The 17347-nt window shown below is 39.8% G+C and overlaps 1 protein-coding gene across 4 annotated transcripts in view; it reads right to left on the minus strand.

The window, feature by feature from the left end:
- STXBP6 (syntaxin binding protein 6) overlaps positions 1-17347 on the minus strand; it is a 128425-nt gene that overhangs the window by 47855 nt on the left and 63223 nt on the right. The window contains exon 1 of one of the 4 annotated variants that reach the window (XR_011739373.1): positions 8382-8441. The exons of the other annotated variants lie outside the window; for them this stretch is intronic. The gene's annotated coding sequence lies outside the window, so the exon portion shown is untranslated. Of the gene's footprint in view, positions 1-8381; positions 8442-17347 lie in introns of those variants that run through there. 4 annotated transcript variants of the gene reach the window in all.

Genomic DNA, 17347 nt, shown 5'->3' on the forward strand with positions numbered 1-17347 from the left:
GATTTCTGGCATTTTGGAATTGCCTGCTCCTGTGTTCTTAGTAGGTGGTACTTAAAAAAATGACCAACACTGATGGACCCCAACAGCTTCAAAAGCTTCTTCCCAGGGAATCTTACTAAGTGTTTCTCTGAGCAGCCTGAAGTCTGCTCTTCTCATATGTAGCGTTAAGGTCTTGCTGGAAGTTTTCCTCCCATTAACAATGATTTTAAACCTGACTTCTTTGTGGTTGCTGTGGTCAAAGGAGCCACCAGTCGCCACATCTCCCACAAAACCCTCTCTGTTGGTGAGAATCAAATCTAGGAAGGCACCTTTCCTGGTTGGTTCCCTTAGTACCTGCACCAAGAGGTTATCGTTCAGATGCTTCAACTGGCTGTTGCTGCCAGTTGTATGATAATCACAGTTGACATCTGTCAAGTTGAAGTCCCCCATATGGACAAGGGCAGATGATCTGGAGGTTTCACTTAGTTCCTTAAAGAATAACTCATCAGTGTCATTATCCTGGCTGGGTGGCTTATAGTAGACACCCACAATGACTTCCACTTTGTCTAACCCTTAATCCTTCCCCAGAAGCTCTGAACTTTGCCATTGTCAACTGCCAGCTCCATGTACTCCAGTCCCTCTGCTACACACAGTGCCACCCCCCCTTCCCCCCCCCCCCCCCACCTATCTGTTCTGAATACCCTGTAACTTTCCATCATGGTGCACCAGTCACGGGATTCACCTCACCAGATTTCACTAATGCCAGTTAAATCCTATCCCTGGGACCAGGCCGAGATTTCTAGTTCATCTTGCTTGTTCCTCATGCTGTGTGGATTAGCGTAGAAGCACTTCAAGTGTGGTTGATTCTGTCCTTCACTTCGTGGCGCAGTCTAAGGAATCTCCCTGCCAAGTGCCTTCTCAGGCTTTGGTGTGCTATCCCACTGCTCGTCACTGGCCTGCCTGCTACCACCCCCTTCCCACTTCAAATCTAGTTTAAAGCCCTATCAATCACTCTTGCTAGCCTCTGGGCAAACACCCATTTCTTCTCCTCTGAGAGATACATTCTGTGGGGTGTTAAGAGACATGGCAAAGGACTGACCTTCCCATGGTCAAAAAAACCACAAGTTCCATTGATGACACCAGTCGCTTAGCCATGTGTTGATTTGCTGGACCTGTCTGTTCAACTTTGTATTCCTGCCTGCAACTGAAAGGGTGGAGGACAAAAATCACTTGAGCACCTGAGCCATTGACCAGCTGCCTCAAAGCTCTGAAATTCTGTTTTATTTCCTTAATACTACTTTTGCCTATCTCTTCCCTGTTGACACTAAAAACCAATAGCAGGTAATAGTTATAGGACCTTACTAGCCAGGGGAGTTGTTGAGCCACATCTCTTACCTTGGCCCCAGGGAGGCGGCAGACTTCCCTGTGGTTTGGGTCAGATGGGGATATCGGGCCCTCTTTTCCCTTAAGAAGAGAGTTGCCTATGACAATCACCCTTCTTTTTCTCTTTACATGTGAGGTTTTAATGTGTTTGCTGGGTTTCATACGGGGTGTGGGCTACTCTGAGGACCCCTCCTTCCCAAAAGGGTCTTCACCAGCAGTATCAGCTGCTTGCCCATCCAATTCCAGGGCCTCATACCTGTTGTATACAGGCACCTGAGAAGGTGGGGCAGGCTGAGGGTGTGTTCCCCTGCCACCCTGAGCTGTAACCCATTTCCGTTCTCCTCCATCTTCTGAGTCGCCTCTTACAGCCTGGTGCCACAGCAATCAAGCAATGACATACACCTCCTTGAACAGTAATTTTTAAAGGTACTCCACCAAACAAAGGTCCATCAGAGAACATTTTGTGGTAAGAGAGAATTGTGCACAGGTAGGTCTTACTTTGATATGCAACTAGGAAATAGCTGAAGGACTTTGGCAACAGCTTCCATATCCCAGAACATAAACTACATAACTAGCACAAGCTTAAGGTAAAGATCACCTCTGCAAATTGGAAGTTTACCTAAGCCACGTCTTCAAAATATTACATAAAGGGCTAACTTTCCAAAGTCATGTGAAGAAGTGACTTATGATGTTGTACTTAAACAAAAGAGTATTTTGAAAAGGTGCATTTTCAGAGTGCTCAACTGAACAAAAGCTGAATATCTACAATCACAGACACAAGACATCACAGTGAAATTAAACATATGGAAATACCCAATATATTGTCAGAAAAGCCAAAAGCTACTGGGGCAGATGGCTGGCTTTCTGCGGCTTTCTTCCATGAACTCTTGCTAAGTCAGTTACGACACATATTTTTGAAGTGTCTGTATTTGTGCTTCCCCATAACTAATTGTAAGAAATCTCAGAGAAATTGTTTGCAGTTCTCTTCATCAAGGATTTTATTGACTTCAAAGATTTTCAGCAGGTTCATTACATCTACTAGATTTAATGTGATTAGGTATAGATTTAACCTAGTTAAATCTAGAAGATTTAATCTATGTTATTTAATATGGTGTAGTATAATAAATAGCAGGTGATCAAAGCAGTTTTCAGTCAATATGCTATTTCTATTTCCTAAAGGGTTCACTGAAATAGGTAATTTCCAGGCAGAAAAACACAATTAAAAATACACCAAAGGATAAAGTTTACCTTATTATTTATGATGCAATGTTTGGATTCATCTAAGTGAACCATCTTCCTCATTATGTTTGTGTGTGGGCATGTGTACAAAGGTAAGACTAAATGCCACTGCCTTCTCACCAGCTCTTTTTTCAGTTTGTATTCTTCTCCATTTGAAGAAGGTCTATTGATTTGTGTATTTTAAAATGCATATTTCCTTACGATATAGTATTAATTACTGATATTTCCTAGGCATACTTCGTACAGGAATATACTCCAGGTAGTCTGTATAGGCTCCAAATTTTCTGCACAGTAAGGTGAAAGAATATGCTTTTCTCTGTATTCATAACCCAATTAAATAAAATTTGGCTTCAGATTTAATCTTTCAGCTGTGAAGCTCAATGTGCCCCGGCTATTACTTAAGACATGAAATTTCAAAACAAATAAAAACTGGGAAATAGGTTTAAGACACAACTGAGGACTCACACTTAATGAGAAAAATAGATACTGTACAGGCACAGAAAAGTCAAAAAAAAAAAAGAATCTAGAAATAAGTCATACACATTTTAAATAGAAAATAGTATCTTAAAAACATGTTAATGTTCTACTATGCTACTGCAGCATTATTTTTCATTTGCAGTAACATTTCACTGCTTATCGTAGCTTTTGATTTATGAAAATATTTCCTCTGAAAATTACTGCAAAAAATACAAAGGGAGTCTTCTTCATGAATTTATTTTAGAGCACAAAAGTGAGTGACTTATTTATTTGCATGTTATAGATCCTGTACTATACACATTGTACTACTCTATTGTGAGGGACAATATCCTTTTCATTTCATTTCATAAAACTGAACAAAAACAACTGTTAATATTCCATACAAATTCCCTCCAGAAACTCATTACCACCTTAGAGACAGGTTATTAGTTAAAATTGAAAGAAAAAAACCAAATCTGTTACCAGTAATTGCAACAATCACTAGCACTGTCTTCACTAAACATTAAGATCATAATTTCCTTTAAATTTTTATGAAACAGGATTGCTAAAACCCATGTAATGTGAGTATGTTCCATAGTAATATTTTCACATTCTACCTCTGACAGGATTCAGTGTTTGTGCCTCTGCAGATTAACAGTTTGCAAAGAGTTGATTTGGGATGTATTTATGTTAGATCTGCCCAAGGAGACAACAGTTTCCAAAGAAAATCAGAACAAAGGAAATAACCCACTGGTAGAAATACTAAGAACACCTAAACAGATTAAAAAAAGTCTCTTATACTTTTTTGATTTTCCATATTACTGCCACTGTGTTGCTCCACTTGGTGAAAAAAAATAAACAAACACCAAACTAAAAAAAAAAAACCCTAACCAAACAACAATCCACAATTATTTTCTCCTCTTCAGCTTGGCTTGCAATTAAAGTACTTTTCAGGTTGACAGACATTCACTAAATCCTTGTAAGCACTGTGATCCTACCAAAATGCAACCAGAGCAGAGAAGGAAAACTAACAGACCCAGAGGCCATGAAATAATTTTTGACACATTAAGTGATACCTTACGAAGTCAGACCTCAAGTCATAGCTGAAATGTAAAGTGAAGCCAAGAGAAGAAAGAGATTTCGGTCTGAAAACATTTTGAAGTTTCATTTTTAGGTCCCAGTTCAATACTGAAGTGTTATTTAACAAGTTTGTGTAGACTGCACTAATTTTTCCATCGTCTGTAAATGTCAACAATAGAAGCTACTACATTCCAATTTCCCTCTACCAAGCACCAATTATCAAGTCACAAATGATGTCAGAACTTTCCAAAAGTTATTTTTGTACTATACATTAGTGGTCACCATTCAAGATAGTCAGAGGCATTCAGTAGTATAGCATGGAAGTGCTATAGTGTGCACTTCTTTCAACTGCCAAAGACAATTTTGACGCTGCCTAGCAGATTTTACTGATATGTCGTTTTTTTCTGAAACATTAAAACCAGCAAGTCTCTCCCTCTTCCAATAAGATGCAACCACAAAAGTCCTTCTTCACAGGGCACAAAATTAGCCACTATTTTCAGCGCTTTCAATATATAGACTAAAATACAAGACCTTGCTTTTTTTAGAGGATGAAGAATGGAATTCAGGTGATAATTAGTGAAGCATTCACCTCAAGAAGTGCAAAAGAAGACATCAACGTCGATGTTTTATGAACTGAGTTGGCCTTTTGAAAGGTTATTAATCATCCCTATACAGGGCCAACTGAGCTAATGACTCAGGTACTCTCAGTTAAGCTCTGTGGACAGGGAATGCATACTAATGTCTGGTTTGAAATCCATCAGCAGATGAGTGTTTGAATACTAGCTGAGTTAAGCTTGGTCTGCTGTGGCACATTTCAGAGAAAAACAGGAAAAGGCAAAACCTGTTCCTGAGAAAACTATAAAATGCACTAAAACTGTTACACATCCAGCCCAAGCATCTGCTTTGCAAAACAAAACAATTAAAAAACGCAGAAAAAAATACGAAAACCTCACCAAACCAGAAATAAAACCACTTCTGTTAAAAGCACTACCGCTTGCAGGTTTTTTTTTTTTGGTTGGTTGGTTGGTTGTTTTTTCACACCATCTGAACAACAGGATTTTATCTGTCCATGTAGATAACTATGAATTATTTGGCTGGAAGTGTGTGTTTTGCATAACTTAATTGGATTAGTTTCCTACCAGAAAACAGCCAATGAAAGGATAAATGAGTTTATGGTACACAAAGGATAACATAAAGGAAAATCATACACAGAGTATTTTCTTTAAAGCAATATCCATAGTGTTCTCAGACACGGTAGACTACTATTAGTCTTTGAGAAGGGAAAACCAATTATTTTTTTTTTGCAAATGTGCTGGTTTGAATGAAAATGGGCTAATTATCTTCACATAGTTAGAGACCTTTCTTTTTCATAGCTAGCATACTCATTATTTGGACTTAGTTTGAGAACAAGCAGGTAAGACCCCAGCACAGAGCTAATGTTTTTAATTGCTCTGGTATGAGAGCCAAGGACATTCTGAGTGCCCTGCCCACAGGTGTGAGACAGTGAGGCAGAGATGGGGCAGAGCTTGGCTGACATCCAGACTGATGAGTAAGACTATTCCATCCCATTAGTGTCATGCTATTTATTTAAGGAGAGTTGGGAACTTCTGGTTTTGGCTCTGCTGATCTCTCTGGTTCTTCCTTCTCTCTCTCTCTCTCTGGGGTAGCTGGGAAGTTTAACTTGGGACATTTAGTTTGGCCTTTTCCCATTTTGTTTTCTGCCTTTTTCCTCTTTTTTTTTTTTTTTTGCTGTTGGGGACCGGATGCTGCTTGCTGGGACTGGGTGGTCAATTGTGGACCGAGTTTGTGAGGAATTGCCTTGAGTATCTTTTATTTCTATTTTTTATATATATACATACACATATACACTAGTAGTGTGTATTTGTTATTTTATTAAACTGTGTTTATCTCAATCCAAGTTTCTTCCTTCCCTTTTGAGTCTTTCCCCTGCTGGGGGGGCAAGGAGGGGTTGAGCGAGTGACTACCGTGGTTGTATTGCTAGCTCAGGTTAAAACACGACAGCAAATTGTGTGTATGAGTGACGTATCTATAGCCAAATTAAAACCAGGTGGAAGGGGAAAAAAAACCCCTGTTCCTAAGATCCTGATTTCCTCTGCCTTCAAAGGTTATAACTAAAGATATGGTTTTGAAGAAGATAAATGCAACAGTTTGACAGATCTAGAAAGGAGAAAAAAAATCAAAGAGAGGATAGGCACGAAACATAAAGGAAGTACAAATCACAAAAATCAAGAACCTTAAATATTTAAAATACTTTCACTATCTAGCAGCAGTTATACAACTAGGACACTCAATAGCTCCAACCTGTGCCAGCAGGTGTGCCCCCTCAGCTTACAGTCCTGCTGCGGTTGTTGGTACAAGAGCTATAATGGAGTGGAGCTACCTGCTGTCTTGGGGGTGGTCATACAGAGGACATTACTATACCACTACTGCAATCAAATTAAAAGAGAGTTATTCCCACAACAGTCACATATCAGGAGAGGAAGAATACAATGCTACAACACTGAAAAAAAGCCCTAATACATGGAAGTATTTGGAGGAGAAATAATTCCCCAAAGAAACACCTAAGAAAAATCTAGGTATGAAGAAATGCTGCAAAGAGCTCCAACATTCTGCATGTCATCAAACGTCTGCTTGCACAAAAATCAGTGTCTTGACATAAAGAGAACTGACAGTACGAGCACCACTGTAACACCCTGACGATTTGTTCCTGCTGTTGTCACTATGTCTTCATTGCACAGTGCAATGAGAGGGATTTATTTTAAAATGGATGAACTGCTCATTACATCTCCCTGTACTTCTGACTGATTTTTAGCTTCTCTGTGTTAAGAAAGGAGGTGCACACCAGCATACGATCAGGCAAGTTTGGTACCTGGCAGGAGTGTTAAGATGAAAAAAAAAGTGCAACAAATTCCAGCAGGTTTTCTAAAAGCATACATCTGAATTTATAATTTGTAAACACAACCAACTAAAAGAGACAGACAACCTGAAAACCGAAATCTGACAATGAAGCTTTCTTGTCTTAGGACATTTTATTTTCTCATGACCGATTTTTTTTTTTTTTCACTCCTTTGCAGTGCATTGGAGGTAACTGTGGATAACCTATACCATGCTGCACGTCTTTACAATATACTCTATAGAAATATGCTTGAAATGGAAAATGCATTTGTTTTCTTCCAGTCAGACACTAGAAGAATCAAACAAGACCAGGTGAAAGTAATGTTTCTGACTTCTTTAAAACAGGAGTCCCTAAATTAAACTACTTACTTCTTGTGTCTACGGTAATCTAGCAAGAAGGTTCAGCACACTTGCTGCAGAAATCATAAGAAAATGGGTAATTTGTGCTCACTTTCTATGAACATCTGTTGCAACACAACCTAAAGCAAAACTAAGGTAAAGAAACACATAAAATAAAACCACATCCAACCAATAGTTACAGAATGAATATATAACAGCCATAACTGAAAAGTAAGATTCAAATATCAACTTTAATAAATAAGATTTTACTGTGGAATCTCCTCATGAGGGAGATTAACCTGGGAAGTTAAAATCAAATACAATATCCTTCACAGTGTGACATTATTACAATCTTGCCACGATTCACTGTCAAATTTTGGAAAAGATAATCAAACTTGTGAGCCAGCAGAGATACTGTCGGCAATACTTATCAGGAGCAAGGATAAAATCAGTTTAGTTTTATTTGATAGGAGCTTCCCTCTCTCACTAAATGTCTTGCATTTACCAGCATCCTAGTTCATATGTAATGTATTCATTATTAAAATAAAGTTAATTCAGGACTAACATATCTCTAAACTCAGTCTTCAGGGGCAAAAATGTCCACTGGTATCAGTGACAACTTTAGGAGGAACCAAGCATGTTTATAACAAGATTTAAGCTAAATCTAGTATTTTCCTCTTCACCAGAAAAGTTTTTTCACTGGTTCCAATTCCATTATGAAGTTATAAAGAAGCTCTTGTTGTACATAGTACTCAGTTGCCAAAACATTTGTGATTTCATGACAGGCTGGAATTATGCTGGAGTTCCTCCACTGCCGCCTGCTTGTCTTTCCCAAAAGGCTAGCCCAGGGGTGGGACTTCGATTTGTCTGGGTTGAACAGCATGAAGCTCCTGTCTCTCCATGCCCCCATCTACAGCCAGCTTATAAGAAGTCCTATATCCTTCCCTGCATATCAATTACTCCCCACCAACTTGGTATCACTTACAAACCTGACAGGAGCATAGCACATCGCATTGTCCCAGCCACAGACAAGGACATGAGCTAGGACTGGCTCCAGGATCAATCTCTGCACCATGCCACCAGCAGCTGTCCAGTTAGGCTCCGAACCACTGAAGAGAAACAGAATCACACCTTTGAGCCCTGTGGTCCTCCCAGCTCTTCCCCTCACCTCACAGTCCACCTCTCCACCTGAAGTACTCTATTGGCCCGTAAGGACAGAAAGGCAAAACACTGAAAGCTGGGCTACACTTCTACATTACTACATTGCCACATGATAACTGAGAGATGCTTTACTTGGTTTATAAGCGCACAGCATTGCCAGCCAGTGAGGGAGGTGATTGTCCTGTTCTACTCTGCACTGGTGCATCCTCACCTGGAGCACTGTGTGCAGTTCTGGCACTACAGTATAAAAGGGATATAAAGCTACTGGAGAGTGTACAGAGGAGGGCTACAAAGTTGGTGAAGGGTTTAGAGGGGAAGCTGTATGAGGAGCGGCTAAAGTCACTGGGTCTGTTTAGCCTGGACGAGACTGAGGGGAGACCTCATGGCAGCTATAGCTTCCTCACAAGGGGAGGAGGAGGGGCAGGCACCAAACTATTCTCTTTAGTGATGACAGAACCTGAGGGAATGGCAAGAAGATGTGCCAGGGGACATCAGGGACATTTAGGTTGGACATCAGCTAAAGGTTCTTCCCCCAGAGGCTGGTGGAACACTGGAAGGGGCTCCCCAGGGAGGTGTCATGGCCCCCCCAGGGAGGTGTCATGGCCCTGAGCCTGACAGTGTTCAAGAACAGACTGGACAATGTCCTCAGACAGTTTATGAGCTGTGGGGTTGTCATATGCAGGGACAGGAGTTGGACTCTGTGATCTTTGTGGGTCCTTTTCAACTCAGGACATTCTATCATTCTATAAATTCCATTACAAGCATCAATACATGTATTTACTGTTGTAATGCAAAACAGTGAGCTATAGATCTTCTGTATTTTGACGTTGGTTTTATATAATACATAATTTTTATCCTCACCAATATTCTACTCTAGCATTACTTAATTATTGAAGGCTCAGGGCCTAACATGTTAAATCAGACCAATTATATAACGCCAAACATACTGTTCAAGAGTTTAGCACTGAGCAGTAATATTCACATCAGCTTATAGTGAAAACTTGAATGAACTCTAAAATCACATAGAAATTATGTATCTATTACTCAGAAATAATTCTATTACGCAACTTAACTGCCCTCTCACTTGGTGTCAGCTTTTTCTTCTGATCAAATTCTATATTCTTAACATTTGAGTCACAGTCATTTTAATGTGCTGTCTCCCCTGTAAAAACTGCAAGCACTTTAAAGCGAGGGGATTAAGTAAAAGAAAAAGCCCACAATATTTCTACCAATTTACCCACTCCTTCACTTCTCCTCATTCAAATTTAATTAATATCAAGAAATAGAAGCATCTCCACATACCAGGACTAACAACTGGAATTTGAACATTTAACTAACCAATTCCTATTTTTCTTATAGGAAATTTATTATTACGTACATTTCTGTATTTGCATTTGCCTTTTTTAAACTTTTGGTGTGGCTATGACTTTTTTGGAGTTTCTTTCTTATTCTCTAGTTCACATACCCATAAACCAGGCAATTCCCATCCTGAAAGCTCCTATGTCTAATCAGATGTATGTACAGTAGAGCATTTGTGCGATTTTCCTGTTCTCTAATACACAGTATTAATATCTTCTAATATTCTAAGCCTCATTGCTTATAAATTTGCTGTTAATAAGTTCTTCCCACTGCATAGTTTAGAGCCAAAAATCACAAGTGTTGGCTTGTCTGCTGCCTATTTTATGAAGGTTATCCTGTAATTACCCCATTAGAGACATCCATAAATACTCATTGATAAAACCAGTTAAATGGTGCAGCAAAGAGGAAAAGATATGTGTTCTCCTTATTGAAAATTGCTTAGTTTAAATGTATCAATGTGTTTCTGAAGGGCTTGAAACTACATTGAAATGTGTTATTCAGGTTGAGAACAGAATGGCCTTGAACTACAGTAGTGGCACTAATAACTCCAGAGCTTTTTCAGTCTCTTTAAGCCTTTACCCTATGTGAAACAAAATTTTTTCAAAGCTTGCTGAAAGTCTTGAGCGTATTAGTAACTAGAGAGCCCAATAATTAGCCATGTTCTCCTCAAAGGACAACAGTCTGCATTTTTAAAATAAAAAAGTCCAATATAAAATGGTTTTATAAAAAAAATTAATAAAAATGCAGTTGCATTTTTTGAATTAACAATAGCTGTAGATAAATCAGGAACGTGGGACTGTGTCCTAAGAGACATATTCACAAAACGCCATCAATATCACTGTAACACATGCACTTGTATTCAGCTTTGGCAATTCAGAAAGTAAATTCTGAACACTGATTCAAAGTTACATAAAAGCACCTTGCTAAGGTATTCAGCTGAAGTACTCCTGCTTATGCTGCATAAATTAAGAAGATACTTAGAGATTTTATCACATTCTATGCTTCTTTGTTGGGAACCTCTATACTTGAGACATACTTGGAAGTGTTCAAATCTATACAGTTAATTATTCTCCCAGTTTTTTAGAGTAACTAGTCTAAGAACAGCCTTCCCAACTTTAGAATCATAAAGTAAATTGTCACTACTTCCTTCACCTGCTATTAGTAACACTACATATTTTCACTGTAGAATAGGAAAGATTACCTGGTAAATCAATTAATGATACACATCTTAAGTTTATGGAAGAAAAAGAAGTTACTTCACAACAACCTTTGAATTTACATTTGCCATTTGATATCAGTATGAACCAAGTACTTACACAATTCAGAACATAATTTACAGATATTTACTTACTAGTTTAAAAACAGTAAGAAAGAAAATGGTATACCTATAGATCGATGAAAGTCATAGCTACATCTTTAATGTAACATTCAGAAATCGCATGATGAGAGCTGGCCAAGAAAACAAGGGTCAAAGCTTCCTAAAGAAAATAATCCTCCTTACAAGTAGCAAGTTTTGTCACTAAAGCTTCAGCAGCTCTTGAAATCACTGGACAAAGATTTACATTACCCAAATGACCCCTCAAAAGGGTCATTTTAGTGAATAAAACTTTTATAATTCCACAAAAACAATATGGCAGTCTTAACTCAGATACTGTGAATACTGTGAAATTATAAGTTTTTCATATATTGGTATGCAACTATTAAAAGCAAAAGTGACTTACTAAAAGACAGCCCATTTTACTCAGAACTTTATCATTTCTTGATGACAAAAGTCTTGAAGTACCTCTAAATGGACTGTGGTATAATAGGCACTGTCCAGTTGGTCTATAAGCTCTCAAGAAGACCCAAGTCCCAATCTAGCCCCAATTTAAACACATGGCCTTTAAGTACACGCATTAGATGATGCAAATCAATACAAAGCCTTGGATGACTGTCCATACTTAAGATATTTCACAGATTAAATAAAAAGCAGGACAAAAGCAAAGCACAAAGAGAAGCCACTTCAGTATATATAATGGTTCCAGCTGGTAGATTCTTATATTTGTTAAGAATGGGGGGAATTGACTGGCTGCACATCTTGGCACCAACCTAGCTGTGTAGATGCACTCACACCTCTATTAAGGGCAACAATAGGTTTGGTTTTTGCTTGAGTTAACAGCAGCTCAATCCAATGAACATGTCTGTTCTCCCTCTCGCCATAACTCCAGTTTCAAACCATCTCTTTCCAGTGTTTCAGATTCACTCCTCTCCAACTGGCTATTAAATTTGTGCTTGTCCCGTGCTTGCTTTGAGCAAGTGTACGTAACGCTACATGCGGCACTGCACGTGGCTACAGCCACTCCAGGCCCGAACCACCTCTCTGCTGCCCAATGCGTGCTGGTCAGCACGGAAGGATTACAGCCGTGCCGACAACACGGCTCCTCCGTTTCTGATATCCTCCTGACGCTGGGAAGGGGGAAGGCAGGGAATAACTACATTCCTGGTCCTAACTTCAGGAAAAGCACAAAGATGATGAAGAGGGAGTAACGACTCAGTTTTTCTTTACAATTTCTCACAGTAACTACAAGGCACCCAATTAAGTTGACAAAAAAAATAGGAAACAAGTGCAACTCAAAATTAAACTGGGAAACTACTGACATAAAACACTAGGAAACCTAGATGAGTTTAAACATCAATTACACAAGCTTACAAAAAAAGACTGCCAAAAAAAAAAGTATAAAATCCAATATCAAGTTCAGTAAGTCTAAGATTTAGGAAGGAGCAAGAAAACATGGGAGTGAGTCTATTAAGATTTGTTTGCCCTTTCCTTGTCTTCGCTCTTCAAAAACTCCATGATTAGCTAGTATCCAAGAAATTGTGGCGAGATGGATCCTTCTCAGTATCGCTGCCACAGACTAACCACTCACAAACAAACTCTTCCTCCCACGTGAGCACTGACTAAGCTATTCAATCAAAACCCACTATAGAATGAAATCAACACGTGCAGAATCCTAATGTTTCTTTGCAGGTTACCAAATGCTTAGCTGACTTCAAGGGAAAACAAAAAAGTACTGTGAGAATTTAGTGCTAGAGTTACGTTATGATTGGACTTGTTCCCCCTGAGGGTCTCTTCCAACTGAAAAGATTCTGTTCTACGATTCTAATTTCTCAGCTGCCTTCCATGAAGTCCTCATAGGACTCCAAAAGGCTGGCCAGCAGGCATGGCCATGCCATGTTCTGGTGCCTGTGACATCAGAGGGGACAAGTCCCCATGGGGCAGTTACCAGGACGCCAGCAGCAGCGCTGCCCCAGTAAAGCCTGGGCCAGTGGTGAGTGTGCAGGCGGGGGGAGGACGGGCTGGACAAGGGCTGGGGCTGAAACGTGGGCCCTTGGGGGTGGGTTCTCACCCTCCATCCACAGTCCAGCTGCTCGTGAGAACTCCTTGGGCAGGGGACAGTGCTGCCCTTGGGGGTGGGCACAAGCCTTGCTACCTCCCAGCTGCCTCGGTACCTCTCCTACCCGCCCCCAGCTCCCTGTGGCCCCCGTCCCACCCAATAATACCTGGTCACCCTCACCCCCATGTAATTGAAACACACCAAATATATTCAGTTTCGGTTTTGGCCCGCCTTGGGTAAGAACTCAGTGTGCGAGTCGCCGAGCTCGGGCCCCATGCATGGGCTGGTATGAATGGCAGTTTGGGAGATTCCAGCTTGTGGGCCTCTACGTCTCTCAGTTTTAATGAAAGGTCTTGTATCTTTTGCCTCCACCTCCTCCATCCCCATCAACACTGTTTTCATCAGAATCCCCAAGGATATCCCCAGATATCCCTGCTCACAGTTTCCTAATTTGCGTGACAATAGGTGGGGTTTTCTCTTGAGTTAACAGCAGCTCAATTCAATGAATGTGTCTGCTCTCCCTCTCGCCGTAAGTCCAGTTTCAAACCTTCTCTTTCCAGTGTTTCAGAGTCACTCCTCTCCAACTGGCTATTGAATTTACGTTGGTCCTGTGGTTGTTTTCAGCGAGCGTACATAATGCTGCATACAGCACTGCACATGCCACTGCACGTGGCTACGGCCACTCCAGGCCCAAACCACCTCCATCCGATTTTATTCTAAACAAATAATACTCTGAGAATTTCTCGTCTTCCTTCTGTCAAGTCCTGAGAGGACTCAAAATTGCTTAAGGAGGATGCTGATCAGAGAAAGCAATACTATGACGAGTCTAAAGAATACTGGTATAAGGAAGGGAAAGTCTCATTTCAAATCCAAGTTTATTTACTTTACTGGGTCAGCTCTACACAGTTTTATGAAGTGGGGCTTCGTAATTCAGAATTGCAGCCCATATATCACTGTTTCTCAACGCATAAGTGTATGTTTGCATTACAAGCCACTGCTCTCTGTCAAGTTCAGTCTTGTAACACTTCCCTTTCCTATCAGAGCCATGTGACAACAGCATGTCAACCTTCTTTAGTCAAGATAAAAGGAGAACAGGACAAGAAGCATTAGTACCACCCATTTTCCCTTAGCAGTTCTCTTCTGCACCATATTACTGCCAGCCATCCTCAGCTACAAGAGATAATATCAGATCTGTGGCTGCTTTTTCAGGAGGAAAACATTTCCAAGCACTGTCTTACACATAGGGCCTAAAACAAATGTTTGTTTGTTTGTATTTAATTGAGGGAGATTTGAACCATGCAGAGTCAAACTGTGCTCTGTTTCAGTAAAAAATAATTGCTTTGAACTGCTCAGCCTGTAAGAACTCGGTATGTTGTATTAAGATCTATTTTATTATTGCGGTTTACAATTTGCAGTTGGGTCTCTAACGGTATGAATTAGGTTTTGTACAAAGAAAAAAAACAAAACAAAACAACACAACAACCCAAAACTCTAACCAACAAATCACTTAAACTTTTTTTTGCCTCCTTCAGATATGCACACATTTTGAGGAGACACAGGGGACGGAAGGGAAGCCGTATGAGGAGTGGCTGAAGTCACTTGGTTTGTTCAGCCCAAAGGAGACTGAGGGGAGACCTCATGGCGGCTACAGCTTCCTCACAAGGGGAAGAGGAGGGGCAGGTGCTGATCTCTTTTCTCTGGCGACCAATGACAGAACCCGAGGGAATGGCAGGAAGATGTGCCAGGCCAGGTTTAGGTTGGACATTAGGAAAAGGTTCTTCCCCCAGAGGGTGGTGGACACTGGAACAGGCTCCCCAGGGAGGTGTCACAGCCCTGAGCCTGACAGTGTTCAAGAAGAGACAGGACAATGCCCTCAGACACATGGTGTGAACTGTGGGGTTGTCACATTCAGGGAGAGGAGTTGGACTCGATGATCCTGGTGGGTCTCTTCCAACTCCCTATGATTCTATTCTATGATTGATTTAAGGAGAGTGATTAATTTGGAGAAATAAAAACTATTATAATTGTTTGCTAAGAGTGGGCATGCTTTCCTTTCTCTGTTACTCTTAAATCTGATTGATGTTTTACTCACCAAAATAAATTTGACATTCTATGATTCTACAATTCATTTAAAGCAAGTCAAACATGGTACTTCTATAGCTAGCTTCTGACTCTTTTCTACCCACAAGGAGATACAGTGCACCTCCATAACGTTTCATTCTAGAAAAATCATATATAGTATTTATTAAATTCCTTTGAAATGAAAACAGACAGAATTGTTGCTAAAGAATTTCCATTACAGAGAAGAAAAGAAAAAAATCGCTTTTCTCACAGAAGCAGTAAAAAAAAAAATATTTTCACAGATCAGTCCTTACAAACACAAACTATTCAACAAACCTTTGACCTTACTGAGTAAATAAATGTCAATTTCAGAATAGTGTTATAAGCTGGAAACACAACTTTAATGTAAAAAGTGTTTGAAACAAAGATTTGTGTACTTTAAGATCTCTGAGCATTTAAGTTCAGCTTTCAGTTTCATATTAACAAAAATACACACAGGGTTTGCTTCACACCATAAAGATTCACCTTCACAACTCCAAAGAATTTACAATAACAGGATGTTGTCAACAGCTACCATAATTCCTGCAGGTCTGACCCTGACTCCCACTGAAACTAAGCTGGAAAATCAGTTTGTGAAAAATGAAAATGGAAAAGAAAAAGTAGTAATAAAGCCATTGCATGATTTAAGCTGCTTAAGAGAGAAATTTCAGAGAAAATAAAACCACAGAAACCTCCTAGAAACACAAGTTTTAAAAATTTAGCAGTATTCAATAGCTTAATTACGTAAGTACACATTAGTAGTGGCAGTTAGATACGGCACCTTAAAGGGACGGGGAGGTGGAAGGGAAGATAAACCACACTACCCTACAGGCTAATTCTCTTAATGAGAAACATTTAAGTGTTTCACAGATGCCCATTTCCATTACCTTTTCCATCTAGTAATTATTCCTATTTAGTGGCCTGTTGCAAACACTACTGTTTCAGTTTATGTTCGTTCAGAACAGTATTCTGCCGCTAGGTAAGATGCTTTACTAAACCAAAGTTAATTTGCTTCTAAAAGAAATAGGACCCCTTCCTTTAAGTGGATTAATTCCCCTTCCTTCTGACCATTTGAAGAAATAAAAGAGATAATATCAAAATTATGCATTAAAAGCCACTGTAGCATCCGTTTCAAGTTCTCCTCTGCCTGGCCCTTTTTCTGTCATTGGTTTTTCAAGAAGGAACAACTTTTCTTTCAAAACTCAGTCTCTGTTTATGAAATGGTAAATGGGACATCAGAATACCTGGGAACCACTGGGATACAGTTATTAGTACCCATCATCTGACCTGCCTAACTACTGCAACAGCTGTTCATAACATTTACAGGCAAAATCACCCATGGCACTGGTGAGAGAATCACCGAAACCTTCTGTCCTTCTCCCAAGCCTGAGAATACTGAAATTGTTTGCTCTTACAGAAACTAGAATCTTAAATCCACAAGATTACCCATGAACCTAAACAAGTTTTTGCCAGCTAGAGAGAACTATGTACAAGCAGTACATTGCTGCATCAGCCAGTTTAACACTTCTCAAGCAGACACATCTGCACCGGAGTTCCAGGTTTTCAAGGACCAACTCTCACAGCTGTAAAGAATATGCTATTTGAAGCCAAAAGAAATGAGCACTTTCCTAGAAAATTTATACTGCACAGGGACAGGTATTCAAGTACTTAATTCTCTGGCACTGCTAGAAGTGCAGGGGTGTGTCCTTACTACCATGTCAGGACAGAAACTGATGGTAATGAGGCCTTCAAAAGGCTCTTCAGAAGTCAATTTAAGCCTTGTCAGAGATTTACTGAATGTGGTATAATTGCAAAGAGTGCCAACACAAGAAGTTGAATGTGATCCAGAATAGCTACAGAAATAACAACATCAGGGAAAGAAAGCAAAGGCATTTAGATTGAAAGGATACAAGGACCAAAATTACAGGGGAAAAGAACAGAGTAGACGTATCCCATTTGAA

The sequence above is a fragment of the Patagioenas fasciata genome, chromosome 5 (assembly GCF_037038585.1).
Source record: "Patagioenas fasciata isolate bPatFas1 chromosome 5, bPatFas1.hap1, whole genome shotgun sequence".
Classification (NCBI taxonomy): Eukaryota; Metazoa; Chordata; class Aves; order Columbiformes; family Columbidae; genus Patagioenas; species Patagioenas fasciata.